At 45.0% G+C, this 26,265-nt stretch overlaps 2 pseudogenes across 2 annotated transcripts; both read right to left on the minus strand.

Moving 5' to 3' along the window:
• Positions 1-6,227: 6,227 nt before the first annotated feature.
• Positions 6,228-12,859, minus strand: LOC118094958 (ribonuclease pancreatic pseudogene; annotated as a pseudogene). 2 transcript variants are annotated; one of them, XR_015946546.1, is made up of 2 exons: positions 12,595-12,859; positions 6,228-6,915 (listed from the first exon to the last, which is right to left on the minus strand). The product of XR_015946546.1 is annotated as a ribonuclease pancreatic pseudogene, transcript variant X2 (transcript). The 2 variants fall into 2 exon arrangements; XR_015946545.1 differs by having other exon boundaries at positions 6,228-6,918; positions 12,595-12,851.
• Positions 12,860-16,396: 3,537 nt separating this feature from the next.
• On the minus strand, positions 16,397-18,887 carry LOC118095655 (C-type lectin-like; annotated as a pseudogene).
• Positions 18,888-26,265: the final 7,378 nt, after the last annotated feature.

Consider the following 26,265-nt stretch of genomic DNA (forward strand, 5'->3'; position numbering starts at 1 on the left):
TTGAGTTTGAACCTCTTGCCTAGCTCTTTTGCAAACTTCTGCACTTGCATCTGGCTCTTTGCTAAGCAGATCAAGTCATCTACATAGACAAGCAACAGTTCCTGCTGTTCTTCTTCACCTCTGAGATACAGACAACTGTCAGCTAGACTCTTCCTGAAACCTAGGCTCTTCAAAACAGAATCAAGACATGAATTCCAATTTTTAGCAGATTGCTTCAGACCGTAGATCGACTTGTGCAGCTTCCACACCTGACCTGGCACGTCACTCTCAAACCCTGGAGGAGGCAACATGTACAACTCCTCCTGGAGGTCAGAGTTCAAATAAGCGGTGTCCACATCAAAGTGGTTGACCACTAGGCCTCTCTGCGCTGCAGTCGCTAAAAGCATCCTGAAAGATTCCGCTCTCGAAGTCGGACTAAAGACATCTGTGTAGTGGATTCCTTTCTTCTGAGTAAAACCTCTAGCCACTAATCTAGCCTTGTACTGAGGCTCTCCAGTCACTGTGGGTTTCAGCCTGTAGACCCACCTACAACTGACTGCTTTCTTGCCTTCTGGCAGCTGTGTTAGGCTATACACACCAAGAGATTGCATGGAGTTCAACTCTTTCTCCATTGCAACTTTCCACTTACCAGCTTCCTCTACTGACAACTGTTGCACCTCTTCAAAGCTTTCAGGCTCACACACTGCTAGGGTCGCCCATACACTGACAGCTGAAAACCTTTCAGGTGGTTTACCTTTCGTGGTGCGTTTTGAACGCCTTGGTCCCACATCTTCCCCCTCTAAATCCGAACTGCTTGTCTCTGACTGTGGCTCTCTCGGACTAGCAGCACTGTCAAGAGACCTACTACGCTTTGCAGCCCCCTCTGGGCTTGCTTTGGGTGAAGTGGGTGACCTACCACGTTTGCTGTACTTCCCAGGCTTGACCTGGGGTGAAGTCGGTGCGCTTCTGACTACTTGCTTCACTTCCCTAGGAGCTACACCACTTGGACCAGCTACCTGACCTGGATCTGGTCCTGCAGCACCTGGAACTCCAGCATCAGCCACCTGAGTTTCCTCTTCCTGGTCAAAACCTGAAGACCAGTCAAGAAGAACTTCGGGGTTAGCATGAATGCGTCTCCAGCCCTCTTGTTCACAGAACGTAGCACTCCTGCTAATGTGAACGCGGGTTTGGTCCCCCTCTGCTGGTACAAACCTCCAAGCCTTTGAGTTTGGTTCGTAACCACAGAAGATCATTTTTCTGGATCTTGATCCTCCCTTTCTGCGCTTCTGCTTTGGAATTAGAACCCAAGCCTCACACCCAAAAGTTCTGAAATAGTGCACCTTCGGAACTTTGCCATACAACATGTAGTAGGGTGTGTTGTCCACAACTGAATTAAAAGCGCGATTGGAACAATAATTCACAAATTTATAGCATTCCCCCCAAAACTTCTGGGGTAGTCCTGCATCAAACAACGTTGCCTCTACCAGTTCAGACAGCGTTCTAAATTTCCTTTCAGCTAAACCATTCTCCTGTGGACTAAAAGGAGCGGTTTTTCTGTGCCTAATTCCCTTGCTGCGGAAAAACCCTTGTAGTTCTGCACTCAAAAACTCTCCCGCCCTGTCACTCTGGAAACACTGGACAGTGACGGAGAACTGTAGTTCTACTTCGGCTACCCACTCTTTTATCACTTTGGCAGCCTCCCCCTTCTCTTTCAGTGTTATGACCCAGGAAAAATGGCTGAAATCATCCAGAAGACACAAAACATATTTTGAACCACCTAAACTTAACGTTGACATAGGCCCAGAAATATCCAAATGCACTAACTGAAATGGCTTTGTGCTCTTCCTCTCAGACCTAGGATAAGAGCATCTCTTCGTCTTCGCTTTCGCACATGCGCGGCATTGCAGGTGTTTTTGACATGGCTTGAACCTGCAACCTTTGACAAAATCAGGGGCTTTTTTCACATAAGGAAAAGACATGTGACAATATTTTCTGTGCCAAGCATGAATACAATCCTTATGGATAGCGCCCTCTGTGCCCTTTGGGGTATTGGCACTTTTAGCCTGAGCATCACCAGTGTTACTTCCACCTGCTTGCCCCCTCCCATCTAGGACAAACAGACCATCAGACCCAACAGTAACACTTACCAGCTCAGCCCCATCTCTGGCAATTTTGCAAACACCATTGGCAAAACTTATTTCAAAGCCCTCACGCAATAAGCAAGACACACCTAAAAGACCATTTTCCATGCCTGGTACAACATAAACATCAAGGTTAGTGTCTAAGCATTGCATATAAAAAACACCCTTGCGTTTAATTGTTCCAGAAGAACCATCAGCAAGATGCAGGCTCTTTTCATCTTCAAGTGGCCTGCAGTTCAGGATCTGTCCTGAAGGCGGTACAAGATGATGGGTGCTGCCTGAGTCGATAATAAAAGTGAAACTGTCCTGTCCTCTGTTTCGAATCGTTGCTAAGGCAGCAGAAAGACGGCTGACAGGCCTATCTGGAGTTTTCCCACGTCCTCTGCCTCGGCGCTGCTGGCGGGTCCCACGACCACGTCCGCTGGGTTGCCTGGCACCTGGCTGAGTGACCTTGGCTGCTTCCGGAGCTGGGCAGAATTCACCTCTAGGGGTGAATTCCCGTCTGTATTCACCTCTAGGGGTCTAGCAGGAGTTAAGTTGCAAGGGAGGTAAACAGCCAATAGGAGCTCTCCAGGCAGAAGCAGGGGTATATAAGGAGAAGCAGGCAGACAGGAGGGGGAGATAAAAGAGATAAAGGAGTTGAGTTGAGTTAAGTTGATGGGATTTGATGAGAGAGGTGGAGAGGAGTTTGAGATAGAGAGAGGGTTAGAGAAGCTAGGGAGGTGAGCCGTGGTGCGGAATCTGTAAGAGTAATAAGAAGGGAACTTCGGTCAGGGAGGAACAGGGGGAGAACTAATACTAAAGGTTAAGTTTAAGTAAACGTATTTGAGAAACCGTGAATAATTTTTATGCTTGTAAGATCATCACCTTAAATAAACAGAATTGTTTTGTTCACTGTTCATCTGACTGGATTCCAATCAATTGTGTACCAGTACACAGACTTACTGGTTGGTGGCAGCAAGGGAAGAAATAGGCAAGGGAGGTATTGGGTCAATAGACCGTTCAACGTCCGGGGGCCCTTTACCAGTGTATCTCGCCACACAGCATTTATTTTTTTTGCTTTCAAAAGGTGCACATCAGATGATGGGTAAAAAGGGTGGAGTCAAAATAAGTTAGACACTGTTCTTCTTCCAGAGGGCTCAGAGTAAATGAACTGCTTCCACAAAACGTTTTCTCCAGACTGCAAACAGCCTGAAACCTGCTTAGATTTAACACTGTCACAGGTTCATGTGCCTTCATCAGGGCAGAACTTCAGGTCCCCCTGAGCAGAATGAAAATGGGCCCCCCAAGCACAGTTATGTTGACGCTGTATAAAAAGACACCCCCATAAGTTCATTAAAGTCGGGGCTAACACAGGAGAATGGGGGACTTCAGGCTTAGGGGCTGAATGCAGACTTCTGAAATTTCCTGGGGGGAAAAAACAATGCTCTGTGGCCTTGCTTGCCACCCCAGATGATTCTGAATGGTTGGAATGTGCCCTTAAGCTCTGATCATGTCTACTGCTTCTCCGGAAGAAAGATAGAGTGTTTGTATGAGTGTGTAGAAAATAACCTACAGCACAGATAAGCTTTTCATTTGTTGTTGTGACCATTGCTGGCACGAAGCCCCTGGAAGGTTGAAGAGAAGGAACTGTGGCCACCAGGCTGATAAAACACCCCCCACTCCTGGTCTAAAATGTAAATATCCCCGACTCCCAGTCTTGACTTTATTATATTGTCTCTGATGCTGCATGCAAAAATAAAAATAAAAAAGCCATTCCGTTTGTTTTCATAAAGAGAGAAACTGGTTTTAAAAACCTGATTATCTGAATGGAATGAACCAAGCACAGCACTTATTTGTGGAAATGCAACTGTTAATATTTGTAGGCTGACCAACATTCTTGCTGATTCCCCAGCTGAGAGTTCAATCCTTGCTTTTTGCTGCCACCTAGTGACAAAGGAGCATTAGAGGCAACCTGTTCATTTTCTTGCTTTCTATGGCTTCCTCATCTCTGCTATTGGAGAGCAAGTATTGTTGCTGTACCAGGATGGCTTCAGGCCAGGAGACATTACCAAATTCTCACCTGCTTATCTTAGTGAGACACCAGAACTTCAAAATTGGAAACTGGGCCTTTCTCCTTCTCCATGACTCTCTTATCCCACTAAAAATCCATTTTCTTCCACTTACAATCCAAATCCATTCCCACCACTCCCCACCCATCCCCACAAAGGACAGTAACAGAGCATGCGTGTTCCATGTACAAGGTCAGGGTTCAATACCTGGCATCTCCAGGTAAGACTGGGAAAGAACACATCAGTGGAAATGTTGCTGTCTGTTGCATTTGTGTTCTTTTGGTTAAAGGCAGAACAGAAAACGACAATGGTTCCCAGTAAACGTAAGCTAAAGGGACCCCTGACCATTAGATCCGGTCGTGACCGACCCTGGGGTTGCGGCACTCACCTCGCATTATTGGCCGAGGGAGGTGGCTTACAACTTCCAGGTCATGTGGCCCGCATGACAAAGCCGCTTCTGGTGAACCAGAGCAGCACACGGAAACGCCGTTTACCTTCCCACTGTAGCAGTACCTATTTATCTACTTGCAACTTTAACGTGCTTTTGAACTGCTAGGTTGGCAGGAGCTGGAACTGAACAACAGGAGCTCACCCCGTCGCGGGGATTCGAACCGCTGACCTTCCAATCGGCAAGCCCTAGTTTCAGTGGTTTAGACCACAGAACCACCCGCATCCTAAACTCCTAGTTTAGGGGATCATTATTGCCGCAAGGAATCCCGATGGCTCCCTGTTTGTGGAATGCTCTCCCCAGGGAGGTTTGCCTGGCACCTTCATTATACGTTTTTAGGACCCAGGCAAAAACATTCCTCTCCAACCAGGTCTTTTACTGATCCCTATTCTACAGTCTTTTAAATGTGTCTGTTGGAAAGGGGGGTATTGTTTAGTTGTTTTTGTTTTGAATACTTACTTGTGCTTTTATCTTGTATTTTATTCTGTGAACCGCCCTGAGATTGTTTGATGAAGGGCAGTTAAATAATAATAATAATAATAATAATAATAATAATAATAATAATAATAATAATAGTTAGAGGTAGGTAGCCGTGTTGGTCTGCCATAGTCGAAACAAAAAAATATATAAAAAAATTCATTTCAGTAGCACCTTAGAGACCAAGGTATCTGAAGACCTGTGCATGCACACGAAAGCTCATACCAATGACAAACTTAGTTGGTTTGTAAGGTGCTGCTGGAAGGAATAATAATAGGAGGAGGAGGAGGAGGAGGAGGAGGAGGAGGAGGAGGAGGAGGAGGAGGAGGAGTTTCAGAGCAGGCAACAAAATAGCTTGAATTAGGTGTATTTAAGAACATATCGGCCCTATCAGATCAGACCTAAAGCCCATCTAGTCCAACATCCTGTTTTTTCAGTGCCCAACCAGATGTTTCCAGGAACTGATGGTATTGACAGGCGTTGAAGGAAGAACCATAGTGCAGAGGTAGAACATCTGCTTTGCATGCAGAAGGTCCCTGCTTCTTATCCTGCATTTCCAAGTGGAAATAACCTTGCCTGTAACTCTGGGGCCTCACCCCACATCAGTGAAGATCATGGTGAGCTGGGTGGACCAAGGGCTTATCTCAGCACATGCTAAGCCATACTTGGACTAACATGAAGAGGAGGCAGGATAGAAGAAAAGAAGGAAGACCTGAGAGGAAGTAATGTACTTTTCCAACCAGTAGTTACCTAAAGAGAGGGAAGAACAGGTTTCCTTTCTATCCATCACGCCCCCCCCCCCAATGGTTCAGGTAGAATATTGCAAGCCTTGTCGCTTTAATCCCAACAGGAAGATGAGCCAGTTTCTCAATGAAAACTACACATACATCCTGCACAAGCTGTGTTTTACAACAACAACAAAAAAATAATACCTAGTCACAGACAGTGTCTCGTACATTCATAATCTTGTATATTCCAGTTCTTGTGAAAAAAGAGTTTTATTATGCAGGAGTTCGTTAAAGATTTCCTTAATTCTCTCTGGGGAGAAAACAAGTTTCTCTGATTTCCTGCTTTCACTCGTAAAGAGCTTCTGAGCTCTTCATAGGCAGAATGTAGGCACAGAGACACACATTTTGCTTTTGATAGAATGAGCTTTATTGAGAGAATAGCCATTGAGAGAAAGCAACAGAATGCTTAGTTAGAAGCCCGGCGTCATTGCCCTTAGAGCTACAGCTCCCAGGGTCCCCTGGAAAAGGGAAATGACTGTTAAACTGGGGAAAGCCAACGATGTGGATGCGTTGCAGGGAGAAATGGCCAAAGAAGCATTCTGGCTTCAATGGGCAGCGTGTGGCTTGCGTGGTTTTCTGCCTATTACAGCAGCTTTTCCAGGTGAACGGGCATATTGTTTTGGCAGGCCACACGAATGCGTCTGGAGAACTCTAGGCCTTTGTATTTGCAGTCATTAGGAGGTTTACCATCAGTGAAGTTGCAGTCAATCATGGGGAAGTTCTCGATGCTGTCATAGAGATTCTTTTCGTAAGGCTTCCCACCACTGCCGCAGACTTCTTGGACAGACTCCTTGGCATGGTTGATGAAAGTATTCCTCGGTTTGCATCTAGTCGGATTCAGCTTCCTCTTCACCATCATGAGGTTGCAGTAGGCATTGGGGTTGGGGGCTTGTGTTTTGGGGTAATCAATGTGCTTGTTTTGAAAAGCTTCCCAAGACTGCCCTTCGCAGGACTGCACCAGGAGGACGCTGAGAAGGATGGCCAGGCGAACCAGCAGGCAGCCAGAGACCAGCATGGTGGCGTCTAAGAATCTACTGGGAGGAAAAAAAGGGGGAAATGTTAAAGAGATGCCTATTTCTTGGGAGGGGGGACAGGAACCCTTATACACCTTATATGAAATGTGGTGGAGCATTTATGGGAAGCCTCTATTGAAACTAAGTTAAATATGATTGGATGAGACCTGAGATAAACAGCTGCATTCCATCCTGTCTATGACAAGCAGACTGATACTGTGCATTGTATATCTTTTGAATGATGAACCCCTCCTAAGGCAACACAAATTAAAGATAATCATTTCTGGCCTTGTCTCAGTGTCTCTAGGCAAAAGGACACAATGTGGTCCTGCAATGGGACATTACTCCATTCAAGGAATATTGTTCCTTAAAACAAAGTCCTGGTTCTTTGGGATGGCCATCAGTCACTGGAACTTGCTTTTTTCTCTTTGGCAACTTTGCGAAGCTTGACCTTTCAAATATCACCTAATCATCTTGCCATTCATACAGTTCATAGCTGAGTCTGTTAAAATTAGTAACATTATCTAAGTAAATCGGGTCCTCCCTAACAAGAGGGCATGCGTTGCGGTGGGACCCGGCAATCAGGCCTAAGTGTTGGGGCATGGACTATTATTGGAGCAGCCACAACACCCTATTGGTGTTCTCTCTAACGGGGTGCAATTGGGCTATGGGCATGCCAGTCAAAGGAGTTAGAGGGAACACTATTTATCCATTGCACTTGACCCTTTCAGGTCTTAGAGCACCGGAACACCCGCCCACCTCTCCCTACTTTTAGGGCTTTCGCTTGACCTTGCTATGCCGTCGTATGTCGCCTGTCGTTGAGGCAGTGGCACAGCAGGAATTTCCCCCATTTGGCTGATTGGTTGGTGCCACTTGGGTTTCGCCTGCCGCATAGCAAATCATCACAACTTGTAAGGTTGGCGGATAGGCTCTGGTTATTGTAGATAGAGATGGCAGGATCCCTAGCCATCTATGGGTATTCCTGTAAAAGGAATCCAAGGACTCATGGCTGGTCTTCCCCGAGCGGGGTTGTGCCCTGAGTCTGAGTTCAGGGCGCATTTGGGGGAGGCTTGGCAGTCACCGCTGCCTGCCTCTGTCCCAGGTGCCAGATCTGACTGCCAGTTGCTAACTGGAGTCAGCACTACCTGCAAGCTCAGGTGCTAGCCAAACCAGAGCCTATGCAACCACTCACTTGATTTGTAATCAATAAAGTCGTGGCCTAAATTCTGCCAAAAACCAAGCCAAAAATTTGAGTCCTGTCTGAATTTATTTCTAGGCCATTGTCAGGGGACCTCCCTACAGGGAGCCTCCCCCCCCCCATCATCCTGACCAGCACTTCGCCCAGTGAGAGCAGCAGTAGCGGGTCAGGGGGAGGAAATGAGGATGGGAGTGGAGTGGAGGAGGCATGGCTCAGTGGTGTATCAGAGCCCCTGCACCACTCCAGCCAACAAGTAGGAGGGGGAGCACAGCCGCTTCTGGCACCCGAATTGAGGCGCGCACCCAAACGCAAGGTTAGAGGGCGCCATTTCGGGGTGCCCAGGCTATTATGCTGGCCCCGGAGCAGAAGGGCGCTGTGGCGAATTTGAAACTGTTCTGTTATATTTTTGTTTCACAACCAACCTATCAAAGGGTTAACCCAGACTCCTGGTTAACTGGCAGCAACATTCCATGGGAGGCGTGGCCTGCAGGGGGTTTAAATGGAAAGGGGAACAGTTATGTGAGTTGGCGGTTGGGGTTTTTTTGTGTGGGAGCTTGGGTGGTTGTGGAGAAGGTAGAATTTAGAGTAGATGAAGTAGTGGATAGGTATTCTGTTATTTGATTACCAAGAACGTTACCTGTGAAATTAAGTTTATACCAATGTTACCAGAAAGCAACCATTAAGATTCAAGCCAATAAATATCCATCTTTAAAGTGTCATACCAGTAAATCGTCTATTTCATTTTCCAGCTAAGGTATCCAGGAACCCAGTTGGTGGGGAACTCTTTTAAACTGTCAAAACTGCCTTTTAGAGGAGGAAGGTTAGTTGTGGCTGAGAGTACACCAAGAAAAGGAGGGGGGCTAAAGGAGGAGACAGGTTCTGAATGATAATAAAGTTACCTCAGGAAGGAGGCTAGCTTTACAGTGAGGGAGTTTCTAGTGAAGTGAAACCCTTATCTGAGTACACAGAGGAACAGTCTTACTTATAGCCCCAAGTCTATATAGGTACCTGGTCACGTTTAGGCTGGAAGAGGACTCTCTTTTATTTTTGAAAACCCATGAGTGCTAGAGGGTTTAAAGAAAGGCTAGAGGGATAAGTGGGAGGTTTGATTTTCCTCAGAAATCCCTGCTAGGGCTTTTAATAATTGAGAGGTCAGAGTTATAAGACGGAAAGTAAAGGACTTTCGTCGCAGGCGCCATTGCCGGATTCTGCGAGTGACTAGGAGGTCATGTTTTCTGCTATCTCTGCACTGTAAATAGTATGCACAATAAAAACCATTAAAGACAGAACGGACTGGAGCGTCTTTACTCGGGAGAAGCCTCAACAATCCCCTGACAACCTGGTGAAAGGGTCTCCACACGCAAATCGGGTCCTCCCTAACAAGAGGGCACTTGTTGCGGTGGGACCCGGCAATCAGGCCTAGGTGTTGGGGCAGGACCATTGGAGCGGCCACAACACCCTATTGGTGGTCCCTCTAACAGGGGTGCAATTGGGCTATGGGCATGCCAGTCAAACAGTTAGAGGGACCACTATTTAACCACTGCACGTGACCCTGAGCTTCTCTTTCAGGTCTCAGTGCACCGGAACACACCTATTGTCTCCGTTGCCAACCCGAAGGAAAACAGCAATCCGCTTTGGAGAGCAGTTCACAGCGATCCTTTTGGAGAGCAGCTCATCGAATGGTGAATTCTTCTGATTTTCCCTAAATTTTTCCCTTTTAGTTCCTGTTTAATTTCTTTCAGTAGTCTTTTGTTCCAAATTTTCCCTTCTTTTCATTGCTCTGTCATTAATCTTCCCTTGCCCCTCCCCTCCCCCTCCCCTCCCCACCCCTACCTTATTTGGGCCTTTTGCCCCCTTTGGGGCTTGGCCCCTTGAAGCCCTTAAACTGCGTAACAATCAGAATCATCATCTTGCTTCCACCCTTCCCCCTGTAAAATAAACCTATGTAATCGCCCATCGCCCACCATTATGTCCCCCCCCCCTTCCTTTCAGGAAATCTGGGGGCTGGTTGACTTTAGTAATTGCCAGAATGTTTTATAATCCACACACACACATACACATTGCATCCCACTGCAGCAAGTTATGATGAATCTTTTTCAAGCCAAGAGCCACATTCCTTTCTGGGCTACCTTCTGAGGGCCACGTGCCAAAGGCAAGCAGGGCCAGAGGTCAAAGTGTGTCAAGCAGCAAATGTAAATTTTACTAGGATATTTTCTGCATGGATTCATGCACACTTCCTTCTGTGTTGCATCCAGACAAGCAAGAGAATAGCCTCCAGCATGCTGCAGATGGAAATCAAGGCGCGTGTTTTTTTGGGCTTTACTTGTGCAAGAGCACAGTCCCCACAAAATGCACGTATTTCATAATAATAATAATTTTTCTGTTGGAAGCCAGCCACTCTGGGCGGCTTCCAACAGAAAAATGAAATAAAATATTAAACATTAAAAGCCTCCCTAAACAGGGCTGCCTTCAGGTGTCTTCTAAAAATCTGGTAGCTGTTTTCCTTTTTGACATCTAATGGGAGGGCATTCCACAGGGCGGGCACCACCACCGAGAAGGCCCTCTGCCTGGTTCCCTGCAACTTGGCTTCTCGCAATGAGGGAACCACCAGAAGGCCCTCGGTACTGGACCTCAGTGTCTGGGCAGAACGATGGGGGTGGAGACGCTCCGTTAGGTATACTGGACCGAGGCCATTTAGGGCTTTAAAGGTCAGCACCAACACTTTGAACTGTGCTTGGAAACGTACTGGGAGCCAATGTAGATCTTTCAAGACTGGTGTTATGTGGTCTCGGTGGCCGCTCCCAATCACCACTCTAGCTGCCGCATTCTGGATTAGTTGTAGTTTCCGGGTCACCTTCAGAGGTAGCCCCACGTACAGCGCATTGCAGTAGTCCAAGCGGGAGATAACTAGAGCCTGCACCACTCTGGCGAGACAGTCTGCGGGCAGGTAGGTTCTCAGCCTGTGTACCACCCTCTCGCAGAAACCAATATGGGACATCCCAGGAGCCAATCAGAGAAGCCAGGATGGCTTCAGTAATACCGGGGTGTCCCACTCAAAGCAAGACAGAGTATGCAAGAGGCATTATCAGAGTTCAAGGGCGCTTTCAACTCTGGCAAAAATAATGAGTATGACTATGATTAGTATATTTGTTTATATCCTGCATATCAGTTAGTCAGCTGGTATCATTTATTCAGCTGCATAAAATCCCAGGGACCAAATCAAACTTCATTGCAGACCCAACAGTCTCTGGTATCAAATATTACATTTCCAAACATCAGGAGATTACAGTTCTACAAATGTTTGCCTGCCTAGGAAGATGGCGATTTCGAGTGAGAGAGACCATTGGGGGGGGGGTTGCATTTGGCTCCCAGGCCTGAGCTTCCCCACCTCCAATTTTGAGGCTGACTTTCTTCGTAAATAAGAAGTTAACGTCCAGAATGTGCAAGATACTAAGAAATCTGAGAAGGCAATAAGATATAAGCGCCACATCTTCTCCTACTCTGGGGAGGAGACATGGGTTTGGACATTCCCAAGTGCCAGATAAGAGAGGCATTCTTAGCTCCCTGATGCTGAGGTCTCCCCACCCCCAATTTGAGTTCTGCCACTTCTGCACTAATCTCCTTCCTTAGCCTGTGTCCTTAGGAAATCCTCTGTACAAAATGTCCTGTCTATTGGCCTGGCCAGCTCTAAGTGGTGCAGAACTGTGTGATTTTGAGGACATTATAGGAAGGCAAATTCCCTTAAGCTCTGTCTACTAAAGACATAGCATAGCATAGCATAGCATAGCATAATAATTTATTGGCCAAGTACCAACATACTTGGAATTTTGCTTCGGCTACATTGCAATGTAAACGTACTTTATACAAACACTGTTACACAATACAATAGCTCTGCAAAGGAACCCCACCCATAACTGCCCTCTACTTCCGCTACACAATTACAAATTTAACACTTTGATGGCACAAGGGGGAAAACTGTTTCTGTGCCTACTGGGTAGCTGTTTTTGTGTAGCAACGTCCAGATGGAAGTAGATCAAACAGATGATGCAGGATCTGCAACAATTCGCTCTGCTCTCTTCCTAGCTTGGATAGCATAAAGTGTCTCTACTGAAGGCAAACTAGCACCAATTACCCTTTCTGCAATTCTTACTGCTCGTTGGAGCCTTTTCTTGTTCATCTTGGAGCTGTGCCATACCAGGCAGTAATAGAATTACAGAGAACAGTTTCAGTGATACCTCTGTAAAATTGGATCAACACTTCCTGGGTGGGGGTGGTGATAAATTTTCTTAGTTGATTAAATTTTCTTAGATGGGGAACATGCCCCCACTTCCTCAAGGGCTGAGCTTCCTTATTTGTGAAGGATCTTGTTTCAGATTCCTCAGGATGCAAATCAGCAGCTTAGAGGAGCCAGAACCCCAAATATGAATTAATTCATCTGGACTGGGTTGCCCCAGTCACTCTGGGTGGCTTCCAATAGAATATACAAAAACACAACTTACCCAAGTTTAATCTGGTCTTGAGTTATGGATATGACTTTTCGAAGAGGCGAGAATGTCCTTCCAGCTGCTGCTGCCCGAAGCTCAAAAACTTAAAAGGGGCAGGGTACAGGGGGAAAGAGGAAATGAACTTCAAGCCACTTACCCAATAGGAGTTTACCAGAGAATTTAAAAAAGGGAATCTGAAATGTTTGAAATTTAACCAACAATTACACAACATGGCTCTGTAAAAAAGAAAAGAAAAAAATAATGTAGCATCGATAGGAAAGGGGTGTCGTGGTAAAATGAACAGGGGACCAGGGCCGGCCCTACGGCCAGGCTGGGTGGTGCAGGGCACCATGGCGCCAACACGCCAGGGGGGCGCCGCGAGCTGCGCTGGGAAACGGGGCGGGGGGCGCCGGAGGGATCCGGCGCACCACGGCGCCAGGGGCGCTTAAGACGGCCCTGCAGGGGACAATGTTTACCTACACCTGCTGATTTCTTTATATCACTCCAGATATGCACCAGAGCAAGCCAGGGTCATTGTTTCACTAGCGAGGCTGGCAAGCTTCCAGGTCTTGTTGCCAGTTCATTTCCAGGCCCAAGTCAAGGTTCCCACATTAGTTTGTCTGTGGGGAAGTGGGGGCTTTTGCGGCCATTACTGTGCCATTGGTTGCCACCGCATTTCTGAGCCCAATTTAAAGTGCTGTTTTTAATCTTTAAAGCCCTAAATGACTTTGACTCAAGGTGTTTAAAGGCTTAATAACTACTCGTGAATATTGACAAATGGCTGGGCTGTGGGCTATGATTTCATTGGCTGGCTGAGTTGGTTGGTTTTATTTTATTACTATTACTGTCTTCTTGGTATTTTGTAGCACTTTTCTTGTGGTAAACCACCTTCAAAGGGTAAGACCTGAAAGGTGACCTACAAATATTTGACGAATAAAGAAAGAATGCAAATTTTGAAATCAGATTGCCAAAGATTGCAGTACTAAGGTTGCTAGATTGCTTCTATCCATCCCCATTCCACTGGGGATATACAGTCATACCTTGGTTCTCGAATGACTTAGTTGACGAACAAATCAGCTCCCGGACACTGAAAACCCAGAAGTAAGTGTTCTGGTTTTCGAACGCTTTTCGGTAGCCGAACGTCCAACGCGGCTTCCGCTTTAGTGCAGGAAGCTCCTGCAGCCAATCGGAAGCCATGCCTTGGTTTTCAAATGGTTTTGGGAGTCAAACGGACTTCTGGAATGGATTAAGTTCAAGGACCAAGGTACCACTGTACCCTGTTTTCTAGTATATCCTGCTGGTAATTTACTGCCCCTGCTTTGTCCTTTAGAGACATCTTAGTACTACAAGTCACCATATTTGTCGTCATGATTTAATTCCTAGAAGCTAAATATCTTCATGGTGAATGGCTGTGTACATATTGTCTCTAGTGCACATGCTTGTAAATGGCTGCACAAGAACACAAGAACACTAATAAGCACCACACAGCACACAACCAGACATTTCACACACTGCATCTGCTAGGTTATGTTTTCAAAACAGGCTATGAACTATTATGCTTTTCAGTTTTCTCTTCTGTCCAAAAAACACAAGTGCAACAGACAGTGGATCAACTGGAGTCCACAGCATTGTTTGCAGACCCTCCAAGTGTCCCTATTTTCCAGGAACAGTCCCTGATTTAGAGAAACCGTCCCGGTTTCTGATTTGATCCTCGAAAGTCCTGCTTTTAATTAGGATGTCCCTATTTTCATTGGAGAAATGTTGGAGGGTATGGAATTGTGTGACACATACACACACACACACACACACACACACACACACACACACACACAGAAAAGGAGATAAGTAACTATACAACCTTTAGGAGACATCTGAAGGCAGCCTGTATAGGGAAGGTTTTTTTAATGTTTATTATTTTATTATGTTGGGTAGAAATAAAATAGGAATAAGAATAAGAATAAGAAGGGTTTGTGTTTGATAATGAAAAGAGCCTCAGGCAGTGATCCTTGGTCCTATAGCTATTTGGAGGCCTCTGGCTAAATCCTGAAAGACCCATTGGGTGGAGATATTTGAGAGCCATTGAGGTGTACTGGGTATTGGGCCACACACAGACCAGGGTGTCTCTGACTTAGATCCTCATTCAGGTCTCAAGCTTGTGCTGGCTGACTGGTCTAATCATATTCTCTCTCTCTCTCTCTCTCTCTCTCTCTCTCTCTCTCTCTCTCTCCTTAATCTACTTGTGGGTCCAGGTGCAGTGGAGCTACGGGTTATGGGACCAGGGCTCATCCACATTTCTGCTTATGCCGTGCCTGCACTTTCCAAATGGAGGTTAAAGCAGTTTCCCCCTTGCCCCACTGCCTTCCAAGGATCAGAGCAATCCCCATCTTCTCCAACATGAGTATTAAGATTTGCAGGATAGGCTCTGCTATGCAGCCCAGCAATGGAAACACATTTACTTGGGGAAAGAGAGCCATTTCAGCTGTTTTACCCAGAGAGTGGAATTCTCTGCCTAAGGAAACCCAATTGGCCCCATCCTTGGCAGATTTTCACTACCTGTGGAGGCCCTTTCCATTCTGGCAAGCAATCAGCCTTTTAGGCCTTGTGTTTTGAAGGTTTTGCGAAACTTTTCTGTTTTTTGGCTTGCTATCTTGGCTCCCAATTGTATAGGCACATAGCAAACTCAGAGGTGATTCTAATACAGTATAGCCAAAACGACTCCGTCTGCAGCTAAATGAGAGGTGTTAGCAGGCATGAGACAACTCCAAGATTTGCAGTCATACAAATAAACCTTGAAAGAAAATAGCACTCAGGAGCCCACATTCAACACACACGCACACACACAGAGAGAGAGGGAGGGAGAGAGGGAGGGAGAGAGAGAGAGAGCCCAATGAGAACTGATGCTGCTCAGTGGCCACAGAATGCTAATTAATGCGGTGAGATGGGAAACCAGGGGGAAGCAAATACGATGGAGTCTCCTGGATGAGGCCATGCCTGGCTAACTGGCTGCCAGAAAACCTTAACCAAAGCACTCTTCATGAAACATTCTGTTGCAGGACCTACTCATTTGAGTTCTTTTCAAAAAACGATTCTGCTGTTTCATTGACTTGTTTTCTTTTGGCACTTCATCAAAGGTGTGAGGCATCTTAAATGTCTTTTTTGGACACAAAAGATGGTGTAGACGTTATTCAAATGCACAAATGATTAACACTGGAAATAGTGAACGCTGTCACCATTGCAATGAAATATGACCCCACCAAAAATAAATTCACACTTATATCTTAAGGAAAGTTTTATTAGCATTTATCTTCTACACTTGCAGCTATTGAAGCACATGCAGAGCAAATGTATGGATAACAAAGTTTGATTTCAAAGGGTGCATCCATGTTTCCTGCTTGGCAGGGGGTTGGACTGGATGGCCCTTGTGGTCTCTTCCAACTCTATGATTCTATGATTCTACTATGCCCTTATAAGGGCCATGCTTCGTGGCTATGGTTCCCCCCCTCAAAGGTTCTTGGGAATTGTAGTTTGGGGAACATTTAGGGAGTTTTTGGCAGGGGGACCCCTAGACCCTCTCACAGAACTACAGTTCTCAGGTTCTCTGGAGACAGCAATGAAAGCTCTTTATATAACATAAAATACGACTTTTCTGTTACGTGACAATGGCCTTGGGTTGAGCATGATCTGTGTTCATTGTCTCATTGTCTCTTTAATAAAAGAAAGCCCCCAAGATGTCCCGGAGATCATAGAAGATCCACTGGGGAGTCCCCTTCCTTTGGATCCCAAGTGTCTCCCAAGCACAGTTGAATCCAGGCCCTTGCTACAGTTCATGTTTGCAGATGTAGGCGTTCAGTTTGTGGCACTTTGCATCACTCCACTTGGTGAATTCTAAGAGCAAAAGAAAAGTCCAACAGTTGACAGATTCCTCTCCCTTGTGTGGATGATCTTGTACAAATCCACTACTAAGATACTAATATGATGTCAATGACTAGTTACCCAAAAGCAGGAATGCAGCAGCAGCTCTCCCCTCCTGCATGTTACAGCAACTGATTTTGAAAAGCATAGGAAAGGGCGAAGGATCCCTGGATGGTTAAGTCCAGTCAAAGGAGACTATGGGGTTGCGGCGCTCATTTCACTTTCAGGCCAAGGGAGTTGGCGTTTGTCCACAGGCAGCTTTCCTGGTCATGTGGCCAGCATAACTAAACCATTTCTGGTGCAACAGAACTCCATGACGGAAACCAGAGTACAAAGAAATGCCATTTACGTTCCCGCTTCAGCGGTACCTATTTATCTACTTGCACTGGCGTGCTTTCGAACTGCTAGGCTGGCAGGAGCTGGGACAGAGCAACATGAACTCACTCTGTCACAGGGATTGGAACCGCCAGCCTTCCAATTGGTAAGCCCAAGAGCCTCAGTGGTTAAGATCACAGCACCACCTGCGTCCCTATTGAAAAGCATACTGCTTCCCTAGCCATGGAGGAAGAGCACAACCATTGTGGCTAGTAGCAATTGACAGCTTCATCCTCCATGAATCTGTCAAGTCCTCTGTTAAAGTCACCCTGTTGGCATCGGCCTATGACAAAGCGGGGTGCATCCGTCTCCCTCATTACTGACTTTCAGAAGGAATTTTAAAACATCCCTGTTTACCCAGGCATTTGGTGACTGAAAGCTGCTATTCCTTTCAAATATGGAACCATTGGTTAAGAGACTTTTTTAAATAAAATAAAAAACTGTTTTAGAAGGTTTTAAACTCTTTTTACAATGCTTAGAAATATTATTGATGTGTTTGCCACCCTGGGCTCCTTTGGGAAGCAGGGTGGGATATAAATTGAAACAATAAGTAATAATAATATGTTAATGTTATTGTCATTCTTTATGTTTCTTAGCCATTTGCACAAACATCTTAAAACAACTTACAAATCATAGTAAAAGACACAACATATGAAAAGCTAAATAACTGAAAGCAATGCGCAATTGGTGAAATACTCAGATAGAAGTATCCTGTCACTGAAGACTATTGAATATGCCCTTGACAACAACATGTGAAGTTAATATAACTGAACAGGGAAGTCTAAGGTTGCCAGACTCAATAGAGGACAGGACTTCTGTGCCTTTAATTGCCCTGCTCTCTTTTGTGTCTGGAAACCTTAAAGAGAAACCAGCAGACCCTTTGTTTAATTTCCAAGCAAAGGGTCTGCTGGTTTCTCTTTAAGGTTTCCAGACTCAAAAGAGAGCAGGGCAATTAAAGGCACAGAAGTCCTGTCCTCTATTGAGTCTGGCAACCCTAGGAAAGTCTTCGATTCTGGGTGGTACAAAATCATTTTTTACCTGCACGTTCGCTGCGAACTCTTTCTTCAGGATGGCATCTTCTTTCATGTGCACTTCCCCTGGGAACTCCTACTGCTCTTTGCTCAAGTGCGTCATCACCAGGAACGACTTCCTCGCTCACAGAATGCCTCAACACAATACTCATCCTTCCCCGAGTTGTTGGGTGCCCCCGGCATCCATGCTTTGTAGTTGTAGGTAGACTCATCTGTCCACCTCCATCTTCCATTCTGTAGAGTGACGAGAGAAAGTAACAAAGTTTGGAGGTGAAGGGATACTGGTTCTCCTCTTACCTCAGTTCATGGGGCCTACATCCTGGAGCCCATCAAACCAGAAACAGCCCATCAACCATTAAATAACGGTTGTACAGCATGGTAGTCTACATAGCACTGCAAAATTGGAGGACCTATTCCATAACTAGGATGTCTACAGCCCTAAATTGATTGGGTGGTCCTTAAAAAACCACTACTAACATCCAAGGTGACCACTATGACTGACAGGGAGTGGCCTCCAAAATTCACAGCTGAGAAGAAGAGTTAGGGATGCAATGGCACTCGGTGTGAACAACATTTGTTAGAAGGTGCCTTTCCCACAGAGAACATTGTCAGAGCAGGAATGAAGCGGTTTCCAGATACTCACATGCCGGATGTCATGCAAACCAATCCAGACATTGCTGATGTCAGTCTGGTAAGCAGCGATGTGATTGGCTACCACAAGGGTCTCTGCTTGGGTAAGGAGGGAAGCAAGGTGGGCCCCACGCCCATAACTCTGGCACTCAATCTAGACAAGGACAAGAACAAAGGCTGGTTTTTTTCCACATTCTGCTACTCTTTCCTGAGACATTCTGTGCCTTAAAGCAAGTAGAATTGTGATGAACAAGGAACTTTCCTTTTTCTTTTTCTGAATTTTTTTTATTTGATTTTACAACACACACCTACGGTTAAAATATTCCTCTGAATCTCTGGACTTCCCACCTTCCCCTCCATGGGTTCTGTTCTTAAATCTTTTCTACTGCATCTTTTTCAGTAACCCCCCCTTTTTTTAAGCTCCATTATCTCCATAGATATTATCTCCATTATCCCATTACATTACAAGTGATATTGCAATCCTGCTAATGTTTTCATCTGTTTACAGTGGTCTCCAAGATAAATTGTAAATTTTTCCATTCCTTATTAAAGTTATAGTCTTCTTGGTTCCTGAGCGTTCCGGTCAATTTTGCCATTTAGGCATAGTCCAACAGTTTAATTTGCCATTCTTCTCTGGTAGGGACTTTATCTTCTATCCATCTCTGGGCTAATAGCATCCATGCTGCTGTCGGAACAAGCAACTTTTCAGATTGAGAACCTCAGGCCTAGAGGTTGAATGGAGCCCCTTCAAACCTTCATCCGGCCCACAAAACTATTCCTAGGCCTCATGCCCTCTTCCCAGGTGAGCACTCCTCATTGGCCCTACTTCACACCCCAAGTGATTTTTTCCTAACTTGAATGTATCATTGAACTCTGACAATACCTCTTGATTTCCTGGCTAGAGAAGGGTCTGTAGAAATACTACAAAGGTAGAATTCACTTTTTCCTCTGGCCCTGCCCATCACTGCCATGTGACCCTCCGGGGGTTCCTAGGGCGGAATACAGCCCTCCATCCAAAAAGGGTTCCTGACATATGGTAAAATTAAAGCTTTCTGGGATTCAATATATGAAGAATTAAAGAAAAAAAATTGAGCAAAATTTCAGCAAAATAACGGAAGCTTTCTTGCTGGGAATTTTAGACACAGGCTTCCCGGGGGGTATTTCTTTACGCCACAGCAGCAGCAAGATCCCTAATTGCCCAACCCAACAAAAAAAAAGATTGGCAAGAAAAAAATATTCGATTATATAGAAATGGCCAGAATAACAGAGGCAATCGGGGGTACATCAAAACAAAAATTGCAAAGGACTGGGATAAATACAGAGATTATCTTAAAAAGCAGTGCCCCCTAATAAACACTTGGTCTTGTTTTGATTAATTTCTGCAAAAACAACAACAACGACAATGTAAAAACTGAAATTTGAACTAAAGAGATAAGGGGAGAATTGGAACTATATATATATATATATATATATATATATATATATATATATATGGAAAGGATGTAAATGAAACCACTTTGAGGAGGAATGGAAGTCAACCAGAAGAAAAGATGAAATTAAATATGGTATAATTATATTGTTTTTTTTTTAGTTTATACTGAATCTTGAGGGACCCAGGTGGCACTGTGGTTAAACCACTGAGCCTAGGGCTTGCTGATCAGAAGGTCGGCGGTTCGAATCCCTGTGACGGGGTGAGCTCCCGTTGCTTGGTCCCAGCTCCTGCAGTTCGAAAGCATGTCAAAGTGCAAGTAGATAAATAGGGACCGCTACAGTGGGAAGGTAAACAGCGTTTCCATGTACTGCTGTGGTTCGCCAGAAGCGGCTTTGTCATGCTGGCCACATGACCTGGAAGCTATACGCCGGCTCCCTCGGCCAATAATGCGAGATGAGCACGCAACCCCAGAGTCGATCACGACTGGACTTAATGGTCAGGGGTCCCTTTACCTTTACCTTTACTGGATCTTAGTACTATATGATATATTTATTTTTTCTTCTTTTTAGTTATTCTTATTTGTGTCTGTAATTTCCATTTCTTCTTCTTTTTTCCTTTTTGTATGTTCATTTATCATTTTCATTTTCATCTGGGGGTGTGGGTATTTGTGTAGTAAATTGAAATAGAAATGAGTTTTTTTCAAAAAAGGGGGGGTTCCTCACCCCAGCCTGAGGGAAAACCTTGGACTCTTCCATGGCTTCACAAGATTGCCTCAAGAACTGTGATGTCGAGAGGATGGCAGAGGCAGCATCACCCCGTTAAAACACAACAAAGCGATAATAATGCTGTCCTGTCTTTAGCTAGCTGTTTCCAGCTGTCTCCTGGGATTCTTCCGGCTACCGTAAGGATGGAGAACCATGAAACGCAACATTGAACCTCCTCTTGGACCTCCATATTTTGAGAGCCATTTACCTAACTTAGGTGAAGCTAGCTGGCCGCTTACCTCTGCTTCGTGCCAGGTCATCTGAGTCTCAAAATAGCCATAGCAATTGCCCTGGTATTTCAGCCACTCTCTGGCACAGGTGTCAGCTTTCACTGCTCAGGAGAGAGAGACAAGAAAAACAGGAATGATGGTGAGGAGTGAGACAAGGACAGAGAGAAGTTTGCTTTCCAAACCACAGGCACTCAGCACCCCTGGCTTCTTTAATTGGCACCAGGAGCATTGCTAGGAGGGGTAACCCAGGCGGAAAACAAAGGTATTTCAGGTGGGAGGGGGTTATTTCCTGCAAACAGCAAGGACCCTGATACAATTCATACTTCTTCTTTTTTGATGAGGCCCAGGGAGTGTCTGACATCTTTGGCTCTGAGGAAGTGTCCCATCACAAGAGAACTTCCACTGCACCTGCTCTGTTGGCAGGAGAAACTCACCTTCTGCTAACGGACTTGAAACCAGGAAGCCAACCAGAAAGACACTAAGATAAGCAACAGACTTCATTTCTTTTATTCACCTGTGAATATACACATAGAGATGGTAGCAGCAGAGCAAAGACAGTGTCAGCATCAAGGCTTAGCATGGTAGGGCATTTGGAGCATAGGGCCTTCTACCAAGTCAGTATTTGGCTCAGTAGGGGAGGATATTGGCCATGCTTGCTAGGGCTGATGGGAGCTGTAGTCCAACAACATCTGGAGGGCCACAGCTTTTTCATTTGTAGTCCGCACTGGCTGACAGTAACTCTCCAGGGTTTCAGGCAGGTGATATTCCCAGATCTACCCGGTGACGCTGGGGATTGAACCAAACTGACAAAGCACCCTGGACTTGTTGCATTCAGGAGGTAGACCTACTGAAGGAAACGGGGCCATGGAAGGTGTCTTGCCCAAGGGTCCTGGGGCTGACACTGGCAGAAAACCACGAAGCTGGATATCAGGGAGAGGCTGACACCATGAGTATCCATAATCAAATTCAAACATGCAGTGGGTATCTAATAACCTGGTGTTACTGGGTTCAGTTTCTAGGGTTATAAGTTGTGAACCAGGCAAAAGACACCGCTCTGTTAACCAAGGGGGAGAGACTTAGTCGCTTAGCTGCTCACCTGAGTCCTTCTGCTGCTGAGCTTCCTTCCTTGGAAGATATGCTGGGGCTGTCTGCTAAGTCTATAGGAGCTTGGATGGTCTCCTGGACATGCATGGCTTTAATATAGAGCTCAGGTGAACATGATGAAATATTAAAAGGTAACAGCTTCAAGGAAATGTCTTGATACGCTATTGGCAACATTGCACAACAGGGGGCCCAGCCAGCAGAAAGGTGACTTTTATCACGATCCTATTCACAAATTATGAGAGATGGGCCAAAATATGCCCTCTAGTTGACAGTGCTCTTCCCCTGTGAATGGGGCTTCCCTTTTTCTGCCTCATTTCTGCTGTAGAATTTCAGTGAGTATGGATTTGGCATGCCTTATTGTGTTAGAAGGCTGGGGATGCGGGGGGGGGGGCAGGGTGTTTCTTCCTGCTGATCTTTTCACCAGCAGTCTGCAGCCTCCCTAGGTGCCCACCATGGACACAATCTGTGCTGTGCAAGCCCTGTTGGAATGAAAGGAGAGTTCAGCAAAACGACAGTCCCGGGGTTGACCTTTCCACTAGAAAGGGGAAGGATTGGTATTCCACGGAGTGCAATTTTGTAGACTTCTGCTTTCAAATAATGCTGCCCAGCAGCACTGTAAATGAACGGGGAAATGACAATGAGAACTAGTGCTGACTTGATCACTTGCTGCTTCTGGGTGTCATAGTGGGGCTCCCGGGGATGGGCCATAGAACAGATCCTGACTGTAACCGAATCCTGCAAACAATTATTCCTAGTACAGTGGTACCTCGGTTTACAAACACAATTGGTTCCGGAAATCTGTACTTAACCTGAAGCATACTTAACCTGAAGCGAACTTTCCCATTGAAAGTAATGGAAAGTGGATTAATCTGTTCCAGACGGGTCCGCGGAGTACTCAAACTGAAAATACTCAAACTGAGGCATACTTAAACCGAGGTATGACTGTACTCTCAACAGACTACAATTCCCACAGTGATTTGGCAGATGTTATGATTGCAAATAGATATCCATTTGTGCTGCAGACATGCTCGTCCTCTCAGACTAAATTGTCCCCCAATATTGTTGTGAAGATAAAGGAACTCCATGTGCAAATTGATCAGATTCCTGAGATAAGAGAATTATGCAAATTTATCTCTCCCTTCAAATTCTGCCACATGATTCTCTCATACACACACACACACACACACACACACACAGTATATATTTAAATTTTCTGTTTTACAATTTAAAATATTCATTTAAACAACCTTAAAATATCAATGACTTCCCTTCTTCTCTTTCCATGGTTCATTTTGCATAGCATAAATCCCTGCATATTTTATATGAACTAAACCATTTAGTATTCCATTATTACTTCCGTCAAAACTTATTTACACTGTTGAATTTATCTTAATGTTTCCAGCATTTTCAAGTGTACACAATTTCCTCCCATACGTATATTCAATAAACATTTTCCAATGTTCTTCTTGTTCTCTTATTCTATAAATTAAATCCACACGCTGCGCATATTCCATCAGTTTAAGTTGCCATTCTTCTTTGGATGGGACCTTGCTCGTTTTCCATTTTTGGGCTAACTAAACATGGGCCACTGTAGTGGCATACATGAATAACCTTTTTTTGACACCTGGGAATTTCCATCTGAATTATCCCCAGGGAAAAGGACTCTGTTTTGGGGGGAGAGGGAGTACTTTTAAATATTTTTTCAATTCATTATGAATTATTTTCCAATACTCTTTTACCCTTTTACAGGTCCACCACATATGGAAGGACATACCCTCAGCCTCATTGCATCTCCAGCACTTATCTGATTCTGTCTTATACATCTTAACAAGTCTACTTAGAGTTCTGGTTACAGGTAGGTAGCCGTGTTGGTCTGGGTCGAAGTAAAATAAAAAAATTCCTTCAGTAGCACCTTAAAGACCAACTAAGTTTTTATTTTGGTATGAGCTTTCGTGTGCATGCACACGAAAGCTCATACCAAAATAAAAACTTAGTTGGTCTTTAAGGTGCTACTGAAGGAATTTTTTTTATTTTAAGTCTACTTAGAGTTTTCCATTTTTGGTCAAACAAAACACAAGCTGTTGTAGGGGCACACATAAATAACCTTTTAAATAAATAGCCTGCCACGTGATTCTCCACCCCCCACCCACCCCCCACTTCCTCAGTAATCAGTCAGTGTTCCTTAACTCAGTCTTCAATGGGATGTTTGGGGGGATTTCCCTTCCGTAGGGATTTTTTCCTTTTAAAATAATGTCAGTCTTGGGGTTTCCCTGAGCCAGCTGACACTTCCCTCTTGTGCATAGATGATGCCATAATGATCAGCACTCACACAACTGAGATTGCTATTAGCACTTGTACTTGGTGACTATGTGCTAACAGGGGCAAAGGGTGTGTGTGAATCAACAAGGTACAGTGGCCAAATGGACAAAGGCCATGGCTGCACTCACATGCGCGCGCACACACGCACACACACACTCCACAAAAGCCCATGGTAAAATACAAATCTTATTTGTTTTAGTTCAGTTATTTCACCGTAGCTCTCTTCAATTGGTATATACACAAGAATTTGCCATGTAACACAGCTGAAGGCATCGCATCAAATTGGGCTCTGGAAAAGGCCCATATTGGATAGATACGGGGCAGCTGCCAGATTAGGCCAAGATTTTAGACACCTGTAGTTCTTAGGAAGTAAGGCATCTTCTTTTTGCAGTTCAATATCGAAGAGCCTCTGAGTAATAATTGTTTTTGCCTCATTCAAAGTACCATTAAAGAGATCTTCTGGGTTTAGGCCAATTTGTTTGATCTTGTTAGTAATTTGCGTAAGCCAAGGTGGATGAGGGGCTGCGGCCAGGAAATGAGATAACATTCCCTTTGGGAAATTGCTTGTTCCCAGACTTTTACACACACACACACACACACACACACACACACACTTTTATATATATATTGTGTGTGTGAGTGTGAGTGTGTGTGTAATATATATGTAATATATGTATCATGTAATATGTATTATGTATATATATTATGTATATGTATTATGTATATGTATTATGTATATGTATGTAATATGTGTGTGTGTGTGTGTGTGTGTGTGTGTGTGTGTGTGTGTGTGTGTGTATATATATATATATATATATATATATATATATATATATATATATATAACATTTGGGTTAAATCACAGAGCCTAGGGCTTGCCGATCAGAAGGTCGGCGGTTCGAATCCCCGCTACGGGGTGAGCTCCCATTGCTTGGTCCCAGCTCCTGCCCACCTAGCAGTTCGAAAGCATGTCAAAGTGCAAGTAGATAAATAGGTACCGCTACAGCGGGAAGGTAAACAGTGTTTCCGTGTGCTGCTCTGGTTCGCCAAAAAGCGGCTTAGTCATGCTGGCCACATGACCTGGAATCTGTACGCCGGCTCCCTCGGCCAATAACGCGAGATGAGCACCGCAACCCCAGAGTCGGTCATGACTGGACCTAATGGTCAGGGGTCCCTTTACCTTTATTACATATATATATTACAATTACATCATATATCATATATATATACATGATGTAATTGTCACAGTTGGTGTTTTTGCTACTGTGTGAACACAGCCTTGAAGGTAAGAACAGAACCATCATAATACAGTACACAAATAAAAGCAAAAGTAACTGGGTTTTTGCCAACCAGGCAGCAGAAGGCGCTCAGGTTAAGCTGTTGGAGGACTAAAATATGCAAATATTGTTCTTGACATGAAATACCCTCCCCCCCCCCGTTAGATCTCCCTTTCAAGGAAACCCTCAGGGCTTGGGGGACTCCACAGAAGCCTCAGAAAAGAGCAGAGTTTCATAAATCATCCTCAGGGCTTGTTATTGTTAGTCAGTGGCGGTTTTAGCCAATTAGATCCAGAGACCACAAATGATGGGGCAAACCAGGAGTCAGGGACTGAGAAGTAAGTCAGAACTGAAGGCAAATGAGGAGGCAAGATTGAAGAGCATGAACAGGAAGCCCTCTTGCAGTAGTTTCTGTCCAAGAGGACCCAGTGGCCAGCTTGGGTCAAAACAATGGGTCGCCCAGAGATGGAGCTATGGGTGAGCACGTCAAACTCACAGGAGCCTTTTTATTATACACATACACACATATTCTATATTGCACCAGCAATTCTCTCAAGACTCACCGTTTTTGACTTCATTACAGGGCCAATCCTACCATTAGGCATGGCGAGG

This window comes from Zootoca vivipara, chromosome 12 (genome assembly GCF_965207765.1).
Source record: "Zootoca vivipara chromosome 12, rZooViv2.hap1.1, whole genome shotgun sequence".
Taxonomy (NCBI): Eukaryota; Metazoa; Chordata; class Lepidosauria; order Squamata; family Lacertidae; genus Zootoca; species Zootoca vivipara.